We start from the raw sequence: 19,832 nt of genomic DNA, 5'->3' as shown, positions 1-19,832 counted from the left end.
TCATCATTGAATAGTTTATTCTATTTGATACTAATTTAGACTAATTTAGGTATGCTGTACATCTCAACAAGGTTGAAGCAGATGTTTTCAGATGAGCAGCAAGTTTTGTGGGAAAACTGGAGAATGCAGATTATCACCACACCCATATTCAGGTTACATGTTTTTTCTGTAAAAAAAATGAGATATATAATCTATAATAACAAACAGACTATATAATAGGAAAGAGTAGATGTTAAAAAGTATTAGAGATAAGTATAACCAGAATTGATTTTTGTTCTTAGTTTGTTAATGTCCCGTCAATCCTGCTAATGGTTTCAGACTATGGCTCATTACAATTTTTTGTAATGCCCAGGCACTTTTTTGTTGAGTTGGTTCGTGTATGTGCTGTGGTTTCACATGCATCAGAAATGTTTCTTTTAACACACAAATCGACACTCAGCCTATCTTACTTTTAATACGTTGAGCCCTGCTTATGGACATTAGTCCTGTTATGTTATTCATATATATCTAATTAAAACATCATACATCGTAATGAAGAAGCAGTGCATTGAACTTTTTTCTTAAAGGTTCAAGTTCAACTTCAGAGTGTGCATTTGTGTCACTTGTTGTTGGCCTAAAAGAGGAACACCTATGATGTCAAGATGGGGCATGAATTATTCTTCTTTTTCCAGACTGCATTAAAAACCACTTTTAAAGGGACAGTTCACCCAAAAATGAAAATTCTGTCTTCATTTACTCGCCCTCAAGTTGTTCCAAATCTGTATACGTTTCTTTGTTCTGATGAACGCAGAGAAAGGTATTTGGAAGAATTCATGTAATCAAACAGTTCTTGGCCACCATTGATTACCATAGTAGGAAAAAAATCTTTGTAAATTTCTTTGTTCTGTTGAACACAAAAGAAGATATTTTCAAGAACGTTGGAAAGCAAACAGTTCTGGGGCACATTTGACTACCATTGTCATTTTTTCTACTATGGTAGTCAATGGTGGCCAAGAACTGTTGAAACCTTTTTTTGGTTACCAATCCCAATTGCTTAATTATCATGATCAACATGACTCAAAACTTTCTCTAGGAGAAAGTACATCTGTTAGTGCCGTAGCGACATAATTGTCTTCTCTAAAACCTCTTTCTGAGCTGTAAATTTGAGCCTGTCTTGGAAATGTAGTATGGTATGCGTGTCGTGTCGGTCCTTTTTTCTGTTGTCATGCCCATTCTAGGTTTCCTGCTTGACTTTGGTTTGCATATGATAAAAGGGTGGAGCTGTTCAGACAAACAATTGTGCCCCAGTTCACTATCTGAAACAGCGAGTAAATGATCACACCAGACTATTTACAGATCAAGCGATTACTGTGTTCTCTGGTTGTGTGTGTTTACACTACAAACCACAGAGGTCTAATTATGATTCATTAAGATGGTGTGGCTGTTGCTGTACATGCATTAAAGAATAAAGTGCCAGGGCTGGGAACATTTTCTGGTATTTTATGGGTGGAAAAACACATAGTACAAAATGTTGTGCTATTTATCAGTCAAGTTATTGCAATTATTACGGCCTGGGGTTTATAGGGTTTATTTTCTTACTTTTTCTCTTTTATTAGCCCTCTTTGTTCGATGTGTTTTGCATGCATGGACTCAGAAGGGATTTCTGGGTCCAAGTCCAACCCAAAGCCAGACCCAGGGAAAATAGTCACCTTTGACCCCTGCAGCACTCGGCCTGGGAAAACAGCAAAACTATTCTTTCATTGCCTGACCACAACCCCCTGATTTGTGCAACTCTCACACACACTCTCAGTGTACCTACATTCACAGAAACTCAGTTCAGTATACAGCCTCAGATGCACACAAGCCATTGAGCCTTATTGAATACATTGAATACCTACCATATACTTCATGTTACATTGTGTTTCCCATGATGCCTCCCATACTCTCCCTGCTTGGCACAAGTGGTGAGAAAGCCTTTGAAGTGGCTGTTTTCTTTCTGCTTTGCCTAGTGAAATGCAATTGTTCACCGGCTGTCAAAAAGCAAGATACACGTGGAGTTGAGGAAAACCTGCGTTGTGTCTTTAATGTTATCTGAGGGCATTCATGTGTTTTTGCTACTTTGTGTTTAACTGGCTTTAACTTTTGAAACTTTGTTTCTTACCAGATTTGATTTTCCTCTAAAAATGTACATTGATTGTCTCATCTTTTGCTAGACTTTTTGAATTGTCCAGCATGCAATGCAATAGGGTACTGAACTCAAACATTTGTGTCCATTTAAAATGTTTTCATTCCTCTCTCATCCTTTTAAAACAGGAAATCTACCCACATAAATTCTGGGATTTTAAGCCTACAAAAGCCATAGGGATTAAAGATATAGACCACCAGGCCTGGACATGTGAAAGTATGATTAACATTTGGGAAACTGAACATTTTTTCCCAGCATGAGACCATCTCACATATATATGAGTGGTTTAACTAAAGGACATTAATGTTATTTACAACAATTAGGAAAAACCTAAATGGGTTTTTAATGGTCACAGCGGCTTAGTGCACAAAACCAATGTGTGTTTAAGAATTTGGTGGTAAAAAAATTCACAGAGCATATCTTTTCTTGCTGTTGTGATGGTTTATCTCCACCCAGCATTTAAAAAAATGTATCCTTGTTCAGACACAGCTAGGAAAGCATGTCTAGAGGGCAAGGTAGTGCAGCCAGAGTGTTTAACTCAATTTCATTGATATTTTTCTTCTATGATTTTCATTTGGTGACTTAACTCAGGGAATGTGTTCTTCATGAGGTTCTAGAGATGACAGAAAAAAACAGTTTGTAAGATTGCAAGAATTATTGTAACATTGCGACATTAATCATCGATTATTGTAGTTCCTTAAAACGTTTTCAGACTCACAATCATGCTTTCACATATGGAGCAATTTGGAGAGTGTAAATTTGTTTGCGTAACCATTGCCAATGCCAACCACTTTAAAATCAGCCTGAAGGGAATTAATGAGCCAAAGTTGCATGACGGTACCTGTGATTGTTTTGTTATAAACCAAGAAGTTCTGATGCTTTTCCAGTGACTGTACTTGTGTGATGTTGCTGTTGTTGTGAAAATTCACGCTCGCTCACCCTTCTGGACGTCTGGAGGTTATGGATTAAAAACAGGGAAGATTTAGAATCGCACACGTTGAGAAGCGGAGGAACGTGAATAAGTTGAATAAGATAAAAGATGTGATTATGTAACAGGTTTTGATGGACTGCCAGGCTTTAATCCTCAATGTTTTGCCAGGCATTATGGGCTGGCATTAGGGAATACCATCTTCCATGTTGACCCTTGGCATAGAGGCTGGTCGAAGGTTAAGCTATTTTAGTAGAAACATCTGCCTGCTTATTCTCTCAGTGACACAAGGCAAAGTTGATTAAACAAAAAATGGAATGATTTATAAGAAATGGTTAAACAAAGGGGGAAAATTATGTGATTTACTCTTTGCTCACCCTCATGTGACTTATTTCTTCCCTTCTGGAACATAAACGGAAATGGGGCTTTAACCATTTACTGTCAATGCACATCATAGAAAAAAAAAACAGTTTAGACATTGTCAAACATACTTTTGTAATCCACAGAAGAAAGATAATCAAAGAGGTTTGTATTGTCGTTAAGGGTGAGTAAATGCGACAGGTTGGTTCCATTGATAGTCCCATTAATAGTTTTAAAAGTATTTCCTGCAAAACTGACAAATCTCTTCTAAATGTCGTTGAACAGGATCTCATAAATGTCTTTATTCTGCAATCTTTTGTGCACACACAATATTCATCGGACAGCCTTTTTGTCTGATCCTCACCCTTTCAAACTGTCATTCTCTGGTTAGATGCTTTTATGATGCCCGTGCCTTTCATATATTGCCTGGTCCAGTTGCGTGTGTGTGGGTGAGTCCATTCAGTGTTTTTTGTCCTTGATGTTTTTCTAGATGGATTCTCTCAGATCTCATCAGCCGGTTCTGCCCAAGTGTGATCTGATCCATCTCATCCGCCTTCAACTGGCCTCACGTCCTATGAAGCCTTTATTAGGCATACTATGCTATATCACGTGCCATGCCCGATTTCTGTTTATGGACTATAGTACATTGCTCATCCTAAAGCCAGCTGGATTATCGATGGCATTACTGAGCTATAAGAACCCTCAGCTCATATATACACATGTTGTTCCGTAGCCTAGGCCTCTGGGTATACACAAAGACATGTGCTTAGTCATCTCATACGATGCTTCAGTTTGTCTCAGCGGGCGCTCCAGATTGGATCTATGAAGACGTGTGTTTGCTTTGCGCTTGTATCAGCCCACGTGTCCCAGCTCTGTGTGTAGGCTCAGGTTTGTTTTTCCATCAGAGAAGCCCCGGGGCAGGACAGCGGGGCCGCTGTGTCCCGTAACACTCTGGTGATGATAATGATGAAAGCTGTGTTGTCCTTGCGATCGGGCCTAATCCTATAACCTTTGTGTTTTAGTCCTATATTCCTGCATGCTGCATTAGATCAAACAAGTTGTGTGCTTGTGCACACATAGATGTTGGCATATGCCCACATACTGTACATGTTCATGTAGGGGCCGGAGAAGGGAAATGAATTGAAAGGGAGCAATCTTGTGGCACGGAGCTATTTATTGCTTTAGTGCAGGCCAAAATCTCACACATAGTTCCTCTCAAGTCATTGCTTAGTGTCACATGTGTTGTCACACAGATGTTATGATCTAGCTTAAATTATGAGGTATTTGGAAAGTGTTAACGTTGGCTTTAGGAAGTGCTGGCTGTGTAAACATTTTTTAACTATATCCAAATTTAATTTCAAAACGACCTGAAGGGAAATATAAGCCAATGTTGCATGATCGAACCTGTAATTGTTTCGTTATTACCCGTGACAGCTGGATCTTGTTCCAGTAAACACCCTCTCGTGTTGGCAGGTTCTGCTGTATTTTTGGTGCTCTGTTGAAATGCTGCATTATTTCTTCTGGTTAGACCCTGACATTGTCACCTCAAATCACTCAGTACAACATAAGACAAAAAGTAAAGTTTTTCCATAATAAGGTTTTGTCAGCTGAACCTCTCTAACCTCAAACATATTTGGAATTACACAACTGTGATTTAAAAGGGATAGTTTACCCAAAATGTAAATTTAATTATTTTATTTTACACAGTGTCATTCCAAACCGGTATGCTTTCTTTCTTCTGCAGAACACGAAAAAAGATATTTTGAAGAATGTTGATAACCGAACAGCATTGGCTCCATTGACTTTCATTGTATGGATATAAAGCATTTTGTGTTTCACAAAAGAAAGAGCCTTATACAGATTTTGAACAACACGAGGGTGAATAAATGATGACAAAATCTTTATTTTTGGGTGAACCAAAATGACCAACGAATATGAATTTACAATTTACAATGAGTATCATGAATATGAATTTCACAACATACATGTTATGTGCAGTTGTTTAAAATATATATTTAGATATCTAAATGTTGTATAAGTTCTGTTTTAATATGTGATATAACATTCTTGTGTAAAATAAAAAAATAATTTGTATGGATTTAATTAATTTCTAGCACAATCTACAAAACCGCTTTTCATTATGAAATATAAAATTGCAAACAATGAACGAAAAAAATAATGGAGGTAATAAAACCAACACAAAAATATTGTTTATTTACAGCACTTAATAAATATACAGCACAATAAAAAATAAATTTCTGCTCGGTATTTTTTACAATTTTACTGCACGCGTCCCGTTGCTCACTTTGAAGTGCTTTATTAGCTCACTTTGAAAGACATTGTCATTCAATTGGCTTTCATCTTGTCCGTGTCATTGTCTAGAAATAGACTCTGTATCTTCAATCCTCTTCAGCTCTTATACACCCAGAAAGAATCCTTCATCAGTCAGCTCTCCGCAATGACGGAAGCTCTCAGCATCAGTCTTAATCATGTCTGTTAGGCGGTTTTTGGATTAGGATGAAAAACACCCTCCCTTTTGTTCGAGGTCAAAGGTGTTCCTCTCGAAGGTGCAGCCCATTTACAGGGAGTGATCATTAGCGTTCCTCCCAGCCTGAAGAGCCCCTCCCATGGGCTATTAGCTTAGCTATAAGAATAACTCTAGGAGTGGAAGCATTAGGTTTGGGTGGTGTTTGGGATAATTCAGTGTTGTGTGAATGTTGTTGGACACAAATGCTAAAGCAACCACAACAGGAACTATGTTGGGCATGGCATGAAACAGAGGCACCACATAAACGCACACCCATTGATATAACTCAGACATTACACCTGTTGATTGCAGTCGTCTCATGTTTCATATAGTGAAAGACATGGGTGTAATATCCTGCTCTACTTTATTTATGGTCTGGATCTGAACCCCTAGTGAGTTTTGCCACTTTTTGCTTAGAGAACCTACTTCAGCATGCTCACAAGAAAACACTTTACATTTGTATGTTCATGATGCTCTTCAGCAGATGAGCTGGGTTTTTTCTTACAGCAACACAAAGCCCATTGTGTCTGAACGGCTGCTCGCTGGAGTTATGGCTCGTGTGATGCTGTCGCCGCTTAGTAAAAATAAACATGGATTTTCCGGCCCCATCTGTAGCTCAATCTCTCCTGCCATTCCTCCACCCCTATGCTCATTCCTTCTCCAATTCCTTGTCACTTCCAGACTCCTTCACCCCCCTCGCTCCTTCTCTGTGTCCTCTCTGAACTCTCCTATTAGACTTCATATGTTCACATGACTTGGATTACATAGTCGGAGTGTGTGTGTGGGTGTTTGCATGTGTGTTTTGTGTGTTGTTTATATGTGTGTGGTGTGCAACCAAACCAGGGCCTCATGTCCCACTGTGACCGGGCTCTACAAAGGAAATGCCATGCAGACCCCAGCACGTTTTATTCACCATGAAACGCTCTTACAGCAGTAAAGCTTATTTTGCCTTTTTTTAAGTGCTGATCACCAGGGAGTTGGGAGTAGTTCACAAGTTCATAGTTTAAATCATTTATAAAAACCTGTTGTAAAACCTGTTGATGTAACATCACCTACTTAAAATGACCATGTGTTTCAACAGTTTCTAAGGACTTCATATGAAGATTCATTTAATATTTTATGATTACAGAAAAGTTAAGGCACATTTAAAGTGACAATATCCTTCTGGCACTTGAACTGTTGTCTGCGTGCTAAAGGAACAGTTCACCCAAAAATAAAAATGCTGTCATCATTTACTCATCCTCGAGTTGTTTCAAATGTGTAAAAATGTTTTAGTTCTGATAAACACAGATAAAGATATTTGGAAGAATGCTTGTAACCAAACAGTTCTTGGCCACCATTGACTACCATAGTAGGAATAATTACAATGGTAGTCAAAAGTGCCCCAGAACTGTTTGCTTCCAACATTCTTCAAAATATCTTCTTTTATGTTCAACAACAGAAAAATACATTTATAAAGCAATTTTTCCTAACATGCTAGTCAATGGAGGCCAAGAACTGTTTGGTTACAAGCATTCTTCCAAATATCTTTTTATGTTTTCTGATAAGAAAAGATCAGGTTCATATTTAAAAAAAACAATGCAAGATGAAAGTGACCTATTTGTCAGATATGGTGACCCATACGCGAAATGTGACCTCTGCATTTAACCCATCCAGTGAGTAGTGAACACACGCACAGCAAGTGGTGACCACACGTACACCCGGAGCAGTGACCATCATCAAACAGTGTAGTTCAGTTCTGTGTCTTGTCTGTTTTTCCATTTCTGACACACACAGGTTGTTTCCCACAGTCTTGCACATGCATGTAACACTTTATGCATTTGCTGTCACCTCACTGGAGGATGTTATTCAGGAAGGACCGACCGTTTGGAACAACTCTACCACACAGGCAATAAAACGATATTAAAACACATTTTTGCACACTCGACCACAGGACCCCCGGAGAACATCTCGTCCCTCCTGAACAAACAAGCTTTGTGTAGAGAGGTGTGTGCGGTCAAATATGTTTGAGCTTTATGTCTGTTCAGCATATTTGCACAGACCAGGGTTCGAGAGTTTGCATTTTTCCTTCAGACATGGTTTAGTCCTGTGGGATGTGAAAGGCTAAAAATAAAAAAGTATGCTTTCTCTTGTTATTCCTGCTCTCCGTCTTTGTCTGAGTCTGTGTGTGTCGGGTCGGTTTTGCCTTTAGGTTTGTGCGGCAGGCCGGCAGCTGCGTGTGGCTTGTCAAGGAGGGTCAGAAAGGAATTTGGGGATAAGATAATTCTACAATTTATTCTTGACAGCAGACAAACTCACTTGTACAAAAACGTATATTCATTTTCTTGACAATTTACGTTTTAATTATGATGATGTTTCATTCCAATAAACTATAGTTTTTTTAGTCAAATAGTAGTACCACAGTACAGAACACCATCCCATGCTGTCAAGAACTAGATTAGACGACACTAGACCTTTGATGTCATGGTTCTGTATGTGACACAATAAAAAAGCATTCATATGTTCATCTGCAGGGCAGACATCAAACTTATCCATCGTCATCTGCCTCGCAGAACATAGAGCTGTTTGTTCCTTTCAAACTCTGACACAACAGATCATGTTTTCTGATGTTTAAAATGGATTACCAAACGCAAGAGGAATGCTCTCATACATGTACACTGTTCTGTGCTGCCAGGGTTTTTCCTGCATAGAGAAATTGGAGGCGTCAATTGTCCGCCTCAGACTCGCCAAAAATTATGTCGGGTGTCTTCACAAGAAATGCTGCATGCATTTAACACTGTCATTTGTAACTGCAGTTGAGACATTACGCCACAGTGGGGGCGCTGTTCCGTTATCAGCACACTGAGGCGCTAAAAAGAGTTGCAGAACAAGAGCTGGCTGTGTTTCACGGCTGTTTGTTTTGCATCAAAGTACGTTTAATTTCTTAAATTAACAAGACGTACATCATTGTAATGTCTTTAACTGTGCAGTGGATCGTTGAATCAGCGTATACTGTCCACAGCGAGTTCGCCAGTATGAATGACTCATCTGAACCGATTCATTTAAACTATTGAACTTTCAGTCACTAGCGAATTTAAGAGATCATTGAATCATTTAAAGTGAACCACAGAGAATGCAAGATGTGAAAGAGCTTTGCTCATTTAGTAAGACTGGTTAATTCAGTTGGCTATTGTTGGCTGAAAAGTTAGTTGAACATGATAAAAAAGCTTTATTTGATTAAAAAAACATTTCTGGTTGGTTGAATAAAAGTAACGTTTTATATAACTTAATAATTATCATTTTCATCTAACTTTATTAGAACTTCTAATATGTCAAAGTCACTTTGGTTAAGTCACTTAAAGGTACGGTAGGCCTTCGTGTGTGTGTGTGTGTGTGTGCGTGCGTGCGTGCGTGTGTGTGTTTAAGATCAAGATGGCACCACCTCCGCCTCATTTTGAACCTGGAAAAACCCTGGCTGCAGTGGAGTGAACAGGCCTGATCCATCCACGTAATCACTGCTGTCTCCATCCTGCAGGCCTTTGTCTAGAAACAGACTCTTGACACTCATACATTCGAAGAAAGTCCCTCACAAACTCGCTTCCTTTGCACATGGACCTTGGTGCTTTAGAAGTATGATAACAGGGCATTAGCGCATCATGTTGCTTTCCCTTTGTGATTGGTTTCTGTGTCCTCAGGTTAGTGGATTATAATGGGATCACATCATTGTGATCACTAACGTAAAGCAGATAAGATATGTTTAACCTTTTAAAAACCTGGTACCTGTCTGTCTAGCTGTCTAGCTTAATTTACGTAAGCTAATTCTGTCACATTTTATTACATGCATTTTTAAATGTTTTAATACATTTGAGTTGGTTCTGTATAAATAATTTGTGTCGTTTTAGTGTTGCATTGCTGAAACTGCATTTCCCAGCATGCTTTGCATGGGATTAGATAGGGAAAGTAAAGGTAAAAGTTATTTGCTATTTTTTGTGTTTTGAGCAAGTTTATTGTTAAGTTTTTTATGATTGAGAGTTTTCTGTTGCATTAGCGGTTTTGGAGGTTAACAGTGTTGAAGAGCGGGGGCTGCTAAGCAGTTTATCATGCAAGCATTTGTTGTTGCTAGTTCAGATCCAGTTGAGCTGTTTTGTCATGTCTGATTTTATTTTGATTTACATCACTCAGGTAGGTTTTTTCTACCTAACCAAATGTGTCTTTGTACAGTTGTGGTGGTTTGACTCGATGTTAAGCAAGCAAAGAATTGAATTCAAGCCAAATTATTTTTTGTTTATTAACTGTAAATGTTTTTATTGAAGTAAGCTGCTGGCTTGTTTTATGAGTGGAGTGAGGTTGACTTACGTTTTATTTTATTGTCTGAAACCAAATATGACTTTATGTTTGGTAAATTGAGAACTTTCGCAGAAGGTTTGTGGTTATTGCTCGCAGAGCTTTAGGTCTCTATATAGTCATGTTTTGATGCATTGGTCACAGGAGTGCTCTCACATGTGTGAAAAACAGATGGTAACTTTGATGTTAAAGCTTTTCTCTTTTGGGGTTTATGTGAGATGGTTGAGTTGTCCACTCCACACATCTGTGTAATTGATTTATGTGTGAAGACAAGTCAGGTTTGGATTTACCAGTCATTAAATGTAGTTTTTGTTCAAAGATCCTCAAAGCTTTCTTTACATAAAATCCTACTAGAGTCTGTGTTGATTCTAGTGGATATGCACCATGTTAATATCTTTTTGTATATCTTTTGTGTCTGAAACTTTAGTGATTAATAGAAAATTAAACTTAACACGTTGTATGAATTGTCTGTGTGTGTTGTAATGTGATTGATATGATGGATATTGAGTATTATTTCTTTACTTTTTTGGCATTATAAAACTAAGCAACATTGTGAAAATCAAGATAAATTGAACCTGCGTGTGATGTCTAGCATTCCGATTTTTCAAGTAGCAAAAAATTATATTAACTGTGTTTTAATTTCATGCAAGATTAATTTGAATTGTTTAGGTTGTTTTATTACAATAAATGTTTTGAATCTTTGGCTGTTGTCTGTCTGAGAATTAAAGCGATTTACTCCAAATGAAATAGCCTACAAAATTTGCTGTATATTTAGACACAGTACTAAAATTTTTATATTGAGCTATAATTTTCTATTTTACAGTATCACCCAACCCTGTTTAATGGCAATGATTGCATGTCTGTAAAAATGGATGGGCGTGTTGACCGCTATTGTTGTTTAATTTCCGAAACACTTCGTTTATTTATGAGAGCTCCATGCAGCACAATACACATTGTTTGATTGATTCAGGGCTGTCACATGAAACATTAAATGTTTGTTGTATCATCCGGTATAATGAAACTCTCATCAGACATGAGAACAGCAGATGAGAGTATCATTCACCCTCCATTACAGTGCAAACTTAATCCACATGCAAACACTATTAGGGAGTGTTTGAAATGTTAGGAGAAGGATACTGGGAGCTCTTCACGGACTGTTGCTGTCGTGAGCGAGTGTTCAGGTTCTCTGGGTGTGGCTCTTGTTTTGGTTTGAATTGAGCCCTGTCTCATCTTTCACCTGCTTAATCGCTTTAGGATCCTCTGGTGAAACTTGTGCATCTATGTGTGGAATTCTGCCTTGGGAACTTGTATGTGCTTAGGACAGTGTAGTTGTCTTGGGCTGTGTTTGTGTCCGTGTGAAAATGTACTGTATTAGAGCTGGGAAAGCCGTTTAGAAACTACTTGTAATTTAATGGGATAGTTCACCCAAAAATATAAATTCCGTCATTGTTCACTCATTTATTCCTCATGTCTTTAAAACCATGTGTATGACTCCTCTGTAAAAACACATCAGAAGATCTTTTGAGAAATGCTTCATTGGTTTAATGTCCCTACAATAGAGGTCAGTGGGGGACAGTGTTGTTTGGTTACCAACATTCTTCAAAATATCTTCTTTTGTGTTCTGCAGAAGAAAGAAAGTCAAACAGGTTTGGTATGACGTGAGGGAGAGTTAATGATGAAATCATTTTTAATTTTAGGTGAACTATCCCGTTATGCTACTCTCAACTCAACTGAACTTTATTTATATAGCGCTTTTTACAATTTTCATTGTTACAAAGCAGCTGTACATGAGACATATTGACTATAAGCAAAACAATTAAAGTTATACCTGTAAAAACAAGAAAAAGGTGAAAACACAGAAGACAGACATACCCGCATACAAAACACTCCACACACACAATATGCACACGTACTTAATAATCCCCCAACCAGGGGATTCCAGTTCCCCTCTGACAAAAGCTGCTGCCTCTGCACAAGCTCGACAGTGCTTGCACAACAAGGCTAAATAAAAATAAATAAACTTACTAATAAGGTAAATTATAGATTTAAGATTATCATTAATAATCTAATAGCATTTGACATTTTGTAGTGAAGACGTGTCAAGTCACCGCGTCCTTCTTTATCCAGCTCTATCATCTCAGCACTTGTCAGGTCGCCGCTTCCCATTCTCCGCTCTACCATCAGATCTGGACATGAATTGCATCCTGCTCGCTGTGGTAACCTTGGAACAATGAGACAAGACTGGCTGAGAGTAGAGTACTGTTCTGCACTCTTTGATGCAACAAGTACATCAGTTGTGTTCCTGGTTCCAGTTGATCAAACTAATGTGCCTAAACCCTCAGAGGATTTATATCAGGAGTCTTCAACTAAAATCGCTTGAGGTCCAGTAAACAAACCCTCCTTGCCAGTCGAGGTCCGGATAATTAAATACCTAAAATCATGAATTGATGGTTTTTGGCAGACCAAAGAAATAAACATGTCTTTTCATATCTATACAACGACATAACAATGTCTGACAACAATATAATGAAGGAAAATGTGTAAAATGCCATAATCTCTAAACCTGCACTGAACATACATTCATTTCAACATTAACAACTTTAAAAGAAAACTAAAGTGTTGTTTTCTGCTGAACTGAGATGAACAAATAGCAGCATCAAGTTGTGACTGATCATCCTCTGATAACGTTTCAGCTCTTCTGGTGGCCGTTGCAGCTGAAAGGGGGTTTGTGTCATATTTTCTTTTAGTTCATGTCTTTATTTTCCTTCTAAGTGTTTCACACGCACGCTCCATTCACTCTTTTACTATTTTCCCATCAGTAAAGGGCTTGTTATGTTTCCTAAGATCCACTGTATTCTTAGGGAACATTCATATATCTGGTTGTTGGGCGGTAAGTGAGTGAGGGAGGACCCGTGTAGATCACACCTACTGGGCTTTGAGCTCATATATTTTCCGTGTCCTTACCTCGGACTGCTGCGTGTAAGTTTCTTCAAAGTGTCTCTGTCTAATTTCATAATGCAGTTTAAGGTTTCCACTTTTGACAACCGCGACAGACTCCGAGCAAATGAGACAAACTGGTCTCGTGCATCTCGATGCAGGAAGAATAAATGCAAATCTCTCGACCCATTCATCCCAAACATGGTTTTCAGCGTCAACTTTTCTAACTTTTGAAAAGGACATTGTTTTTCAGTCACTGAGAGTTACACCTGTCTGTGCGCTGTGCAGCGAGTCTGTCTCGGCTCTCTTCTCTCCATGACGTTGACGTCTTTACGTAGCAACAGTGCGCATATGTTAACTGTCCGTGGCGCCGTAGGACCCAAACTGCTACTGAGCGGACCTTGATGTGCCTGGTATAAATTTGATTGCATTAGAAAATAATGTTAGGTGTTCATTTATTTATTATGTCAAAAGGCTTTGAGGTCCGGACGGATGCATCTCGCGGTCCACATCCGGACCGGAGTCCGCTAGTTGGTGACCCCTGATTTATATTATGGAAGTGTAGTGTATGCAAGATTAAAAAGATGCGTCTTTAGTCTAGATTTAAACTGACAGAGTGTGTCTGCCTCCCGGACAGTGCAGGGAAGACTATTCCAAAGTTTCGGCGCTAGATAGGAAAAGGATCTACCACCTGCACTTGATGCTACTCTTTTGCATATAGTTAGGTACACCACAAACTACTAAAAAGGGGGTTAACATATTCGATTTTCTTAATGGGACAGTGTTTTTGAAAGTATTACTCAGATTATTTCAATATTAGAAATATTTATACAAAACAATGAATAAGAAACATGTTTTAATATGTCAGCCATGCAGAGACTAAGGGTGTGTTCATATACAGTATGCCATGTTTGGTTCAATTAAAACGAACTCTGGTGCGATTGCTCTGTTAGTGCGGTTTATTTGTGTACGTGTGAACGCTGCCACCCAAACCCTGGTGCGCACCAAACAAGAGGACCGAGACTGCAGAAAAGATGGGTCTCGGTCCACTTTCAAACAAGCTCTGATGCGGTTCGATTGAAATATGAATGAAACACGGACCAAAGGCATTGAACAGTACCCAAAACAGGAAGTGATAACAATATACGTAATATAAAAGGAATGTTTATTAAATATGTGCTTGCGCATGTAACGGAGGAATTCCTGGTGCAGTTTTAATTGCTGTAAACACTTCATGAGGTCTTCGCGAGTTACCGGCTTGCTAAAAATACCCTCATATGCGCAGGCATACACTGAGCATGTATAACCCATGCAGTACTTTGCACACAGCATTGTTTTGGATGTCCGGTAAGTTCCGTTTTAAAATATAAATCATAAAAGCTGTCCAATCACGTTGCGACTTTACACGTAAGCTGTTTGGTTCGATAACTTTAGGTTCGCCGTTAAAATGCCAGTCTGAACGCTAAGCGAACCAGGACTAAAATTTTTTTTTGGTCCGGACCAAAAGAACCAAATTAGAAATATGAACACACCCTTAAAGTTTTAGAAAACTGATGCATGAAAGTATTTTATCATTCTACGTGCTACCTTTTGGACTACAAACCTCCTAACTGGAAAAGCTTTAGCTAAAGTACTATTCTGCTACTGACAAATGTATTTAACTTAATATGCGAGTTGCTATTTCTAGCCAGTTACTCCCAAACACTGATACCACACAGGTTTTGATTCTGTCTCCTCCTCCTATCACCATCTCTCCTCCTCCTCACTCTGTTTCTCCTCTCTTCATCTTTTATTTACACTCACTTTTCTAAAGAGTGGCTAAACATCAAATAAACAGCATCATGGCCGTTCTGAGGCTAGCCTTTAGCCTGGCCCCCTCTCTGGGGATCACTGTAGTGTCTGCAGCTGGAGAGTCGGGGGGAATGTGTGGGGTTAATCAGCCCATACAGGGCTGCGGTTCCTCGGGGAGCATTGCTCTGCTGGGACCTCCGGCCTGAAGCTTCAGAAGTCTTTGTCCTCCTCTGACAGGGAGGTAATTTGATAGTCTGTATACTGTCTGATTTAAATGTCAGCATGGAAAAGGAAAAAGCTTTATGTCTTCCTTCTGCGCTCTCTTTTTCGTACTCTTATTTCCATGTTTCTTTAAAATCTTTGATCTTTTTGTTGTAGCACATGATGAGCTTGTCTTCATATGGATGTTGTTTAAGTTTTTTTTACTTTAAACATTTAAAGACTAGTAGATATTCTGTAAAGGAAGAGTTCAGCTCAAAATTATGAACCACCTTGTCCTTCAGAACCTGTAGAGGACTCTTTCTTCTGTTGAACACTTAAGGAGATATTGACATTTTGCGTCAGTGGTTTTGTCTCCATGCATTGGAAGTCAGTGGGGCCCCAGTGTTGTTTGGTTCTTCCTCTAAATATCTTCTATTGTGTTATGCAGAAGTTATACAGTTTGATGACAGAATTTTATTTTTGGGTGAACTGTCCCTTTAAAATGAAAATTCTGCCATCTTTTACTGTGTAAATTTCATTGTTCTGCTGAACACAAAGATATTTGGAAAATGTTTGTAAACAAACAGATCTTGGGCACGGCAGACTTCCCTAGTAGGAAAAACTAATATAGTAGTTAATGGTGCCCCAGAACAGTTTAGTTACCCACATTCTTCAAAATATCTTCTTTTGTTTGACACAACAAACAAAAATTTTAATACAGTTTTGAAACAACTTAAGGGTGAGTAAATAATGATAGAATTTTCATTTTTGCGTAAACTATAGTGGATTATTTTTTCCATAATGCTTTGAATAGTCTTAGATAATCTAAAATTCAGTTGCCTTAAACATGCTGAGACCTGTCTTTATCTTTTTGAAATATTAGCGCAAGAGTATGTGTGAGGGTGTGCATGTTTGGGTGGGTGGGTGTGTGGGTGTGTGAAGGCGAGAGTTTATTGTAAGTTCTCACTAACAACAAAACGATGTGTCCTAATTGGCCTGGGAGAGTGTGTTGAGAGGTGTGTGTGTGTGTGTGTGTGTTCGTATGCTGTTAACTGCAGGAAAATGCTGCTTTCCTCAGCCCACCAACAGCATTTTAAAAGATCCCCTTCAGGCTGATCTGAGCTCAGTTTAATGATTTTTACATAATTACTTCAGTTAGAATCTTACAAACAGTAGCTGCTTCCAAATGAACCCAGAGGAGCAACTTCCTTATTTTCTTTCCTCCATCCCCCCTTCATTCTGAGAACCATATGGTAACACACCCAGTCTGTCTTTCATGCGGTGCTGGAGTGGGTCTGGAACCCCCTCCCATCCCACTGGAGACGCAGAGAGCGAGGGGTTGTGATCTTAAGGGTGAGGACAGGTCCAGAGTGGATCTGACCGCAATGATTCCACATGTGCTATTTAATGAGAAGGATACAGTGTCCCACCTGGAACCCATCAGAGATGGCGGTTATTTTAAAGGTAGCCCTGTCTGTACAGGTTTCTGTAACTGTACACGTTCCACTGATTTACGTGGAACAAGTAGGGCAGAATAAACAGCCGGACACTATCTAGATTGTTGACTGAGGTTTAGAAAGACACGAACTTGAATTTAGTTTATTAGGCGCTAAAGAGTAATTGAGTAAAATGTTAATGATAATGGATCATAATGGAAGTATATTGTTTTTGATATTTTTAATGTCTTTGTTATTTTGCACCATAAGCATTGCATTTCTGAAAGGTGTCGAGATTAAAAATGTCATACTTGAAAACCATTTTTAAAGTTAAGAATTTACATTTTTAGAAGCATTTTTCAGCCAATCAGCAGTCCTTAAAAGCGTTACATGATCCTGAGAGGGAACCATCCCACAGAATGGCTCACATTATGTCTAATAGTAGCTGGATGCTATTAATCTCTCAGTTCACCTCTGTTCCAGAATAAACTTCCCTTCTGTATTTCTCCTGTAAATAGCGATTCAGTCACTAACATTAAGGATGTGAGCTATACATGGAGCTTTGAGCTAATTTGAGACACTTTTATATGACATTCTCCTCATTCAGGGTTGGCCCTGGACCGATTTGGGATAGGCAGGTCAACGCAGTCCAGTTTCTGTTGCAGAATTGTGGCTATATTTACATCCCTCGTGCCCACACCCTGTCTCTCAATTTTATGCTCTTGAGCTGCTTGAAATAAAACTCCGCTTTGAAATGTAAAGAGGGGACTTGTGCTACTTTTGGGTGGTTTGAGTTGGGGTGAGGTTCACCCACGGCGTACCCTACTACGGGCCCCTTTTGTTCGTTCAGGAACGTTGAGCGTCTTTCCCTTTTTATCTCTTACACACAGAATTCCTTTGTGTGAAAATATGGGGTCAGACATGTCACTGATCCTCTTGAGATCTCAGTCTCACACACACACACAGAGAGAGGAATGTCAGCGTCTGAGAGTCTCATGTCACCACTAAGGCCAAATACTCTTGGATGTAGTTTATGTTATGTGTTTTGAGCAGTTGTTTGGCCTCTATCCCATTTGTGTAAGTAACACCTGACCCATAAACTGTAATTCGTTCTATCATAGTTCCTCTCTTTTTTCTTTAGAGCTTCTGTAAAGATATTTCTGAACTTAGTAGCACTTTAACCAGACATCTGGAAGCAGAACTATATTTTCGTTTTTTTCCTATCTTTTTTGTACATAGTCTTTGATAGCTTTTGATACGGTTGCTGTGTTTCAGTCAGGCGGTGCCCTCCCTAAGGTCCAGTGTATGAAATGTTGCGGCATCTAATGGTGAGATTGCGATACACAACCAACGGCTTACTCCACCCCTCCCTTTCAAAGCACTACGGAGGCTGACTAAGGACTAAGATGTCGTCACGTTTACGCTTCTTTGCCAAAGGAGATAACATATTTACGAAATGCGCTTTTCTTTTAATAGATCCTCCAAAAAATTACACACAGCACCTTTAACCACATACAAACAAATGATGTCACAATGGTGATGATAAGAGATGTGGAGTCGTCCCATGATGCCTTGGGCAATGATGAGACCACAGACCATCATGAGTGAGAGCTGGTGCCATTCAGCATGTGGCAACACTTTTAGATTCCCAATAACATGTCTATGTTTCCTGTTTTTTTTTCTTCTTTCTCAAATCAGAAAAAATAAGCGAAAAATAAAAAGCAGTTTAATCAGTCTGTTATTTAAACAACAAAGTACAAAATGGATGCAGTGTTCTTTGAGATTTCTGTTTTTGCACAGGTCAGAGATTTTAATCTGCACCCTCACTATCCATTGTTCTTGTTTATAGGAAAATGCTTCTATAAGGATGGTGAAAGTTTAGTGGTCAAAGGTGGGATCCAAATGGGGATCCAGAAACCCAAATAAATAAATGGGGATCCAGAAACCCAATTTATTGTGGGGTCTGAACCTCTTTTTATAAAATCTCTATCTCATAAATTCTCATTTTTATAAAATGAGTCACCTCATTTTGTATGGCATTCATAAAAAGATCCACTGTCACTTTCCTTTTGCTTTTTTGAGAACTGATTGTTCTTGCACATCGCTCTGAAGCGCCCTCTCCAAATCACTAGCTCCTCTTTTGTTGCCGTGTTTGACGCAAATTACATTACGAGCTCCATCACCCACTTCAGCCATCCAAATGTTTAACCACTGCTTGCTTAGCAACCGTGAGCCTCTTCAGATGGGGCGCCATCTCCCTGGCAACCTGCCTATCAGGGGTCACGGTGGTCCGGGTTCTTTGAACCCCCCGGCTCCTTTTCTTGTGTGAGGCGGAACCTTTAATTGGGATGTGTGTGTGTTTGAAGCACGTGTGCAGTGGTGTGGAAGAGGTGAGTGTCAGTGTGTGTGTTTGGAGCAGAGGAGTGTGGAAAGTGAGTATTTGTGGAGCTCAGGGAGGATAAGCGTACACGGTCATGCCTGTCAAAGGGATCAGTCTCTGGGGCTACAGGAAGAAGGGAAGCCCCTGCTCAGGTACAACCTAAGTGTGTATGTGTGTACTTGTTTCTTTGTTTAGGGGAATAACTTTGTGTAAGCTTTTTGAGGGTGATATGCTAAAAGTTAGATAGAATTTTTTTGGATTAAATTGATGGTATCTTTGGTTAAAGTGATATTTTCAGGCATCGTGTGTCTGGATTGTGTTTTAATTTTATTTATTGCATTATATTTCATACATTTTACTTTGCTTGAGTTGCTTTGATCTTAAATCATTCTGTCTTGTAAAACATTCAATGTGATATTTGTGAAATGCTTCATGCTGCTGTCCTGCTGAAGTGGTTTACGCACCTTACTGAATGAGGTTGACTCCGCCTCTTCTTTGTCCCTGACCCCACCCCAAGACTTGATTGACAGCTCAGTTCTCACAGTTTAGCATGTGTTGCTCTGAAGTACAGATTAGGTCTCTCTGGAGAAGCTTCTTCAGTATTACTCTCTGTGGACCAAACGGAGTCTATTAATATTGCATATTAGCTATATGACTGTATACGGGAATAAACCGTACACGTGTCCTATGGTGTGACAGCGAAAATTTTGAAAACAAACTGTTTATAATATATGAATTTATATTATTATTATTTTTTATAGCATTAGAGATTTATCTTAATTGTT

The 19,832-nt window shown here is 39.0% G+C and overlaps 1 protein-coding gene across 3 annotated transcripts in view; it reads left to right on the top strand.

Annotated features, from left to right (window-relative positions):
* nhsl1b (NHS-like 1b) overlaps positions 1 to 19,832 on the top strand; it is an 82,408-nt gene that overhangs the window by 1,270 nt on the left and 61,306 nt on the right. The gene's annotated exons all lie outside the window — the stretch shown is intronic.

Source organism: Triplophysa rosa, linkage group LG15 (genome assembly GCF_024868665.1).
Source record: "Triplophysa rosa linkage group LG15, Trosa_1v2, whole genome shotgun sequence".
NCBI classification, from domain to species: domain Eukaryota; kingdom Metazoa; phylum Chordata; class Actinopteri; order Cypriniformes; family Nemacheilidae; genus Triplophysa; species Triplophysa rosa.
The sequence above is the reverse complement of the archived record's forward strand: the minus strand, read 5'-3'. Positions and strand labels throughout refer to the sequence as shown.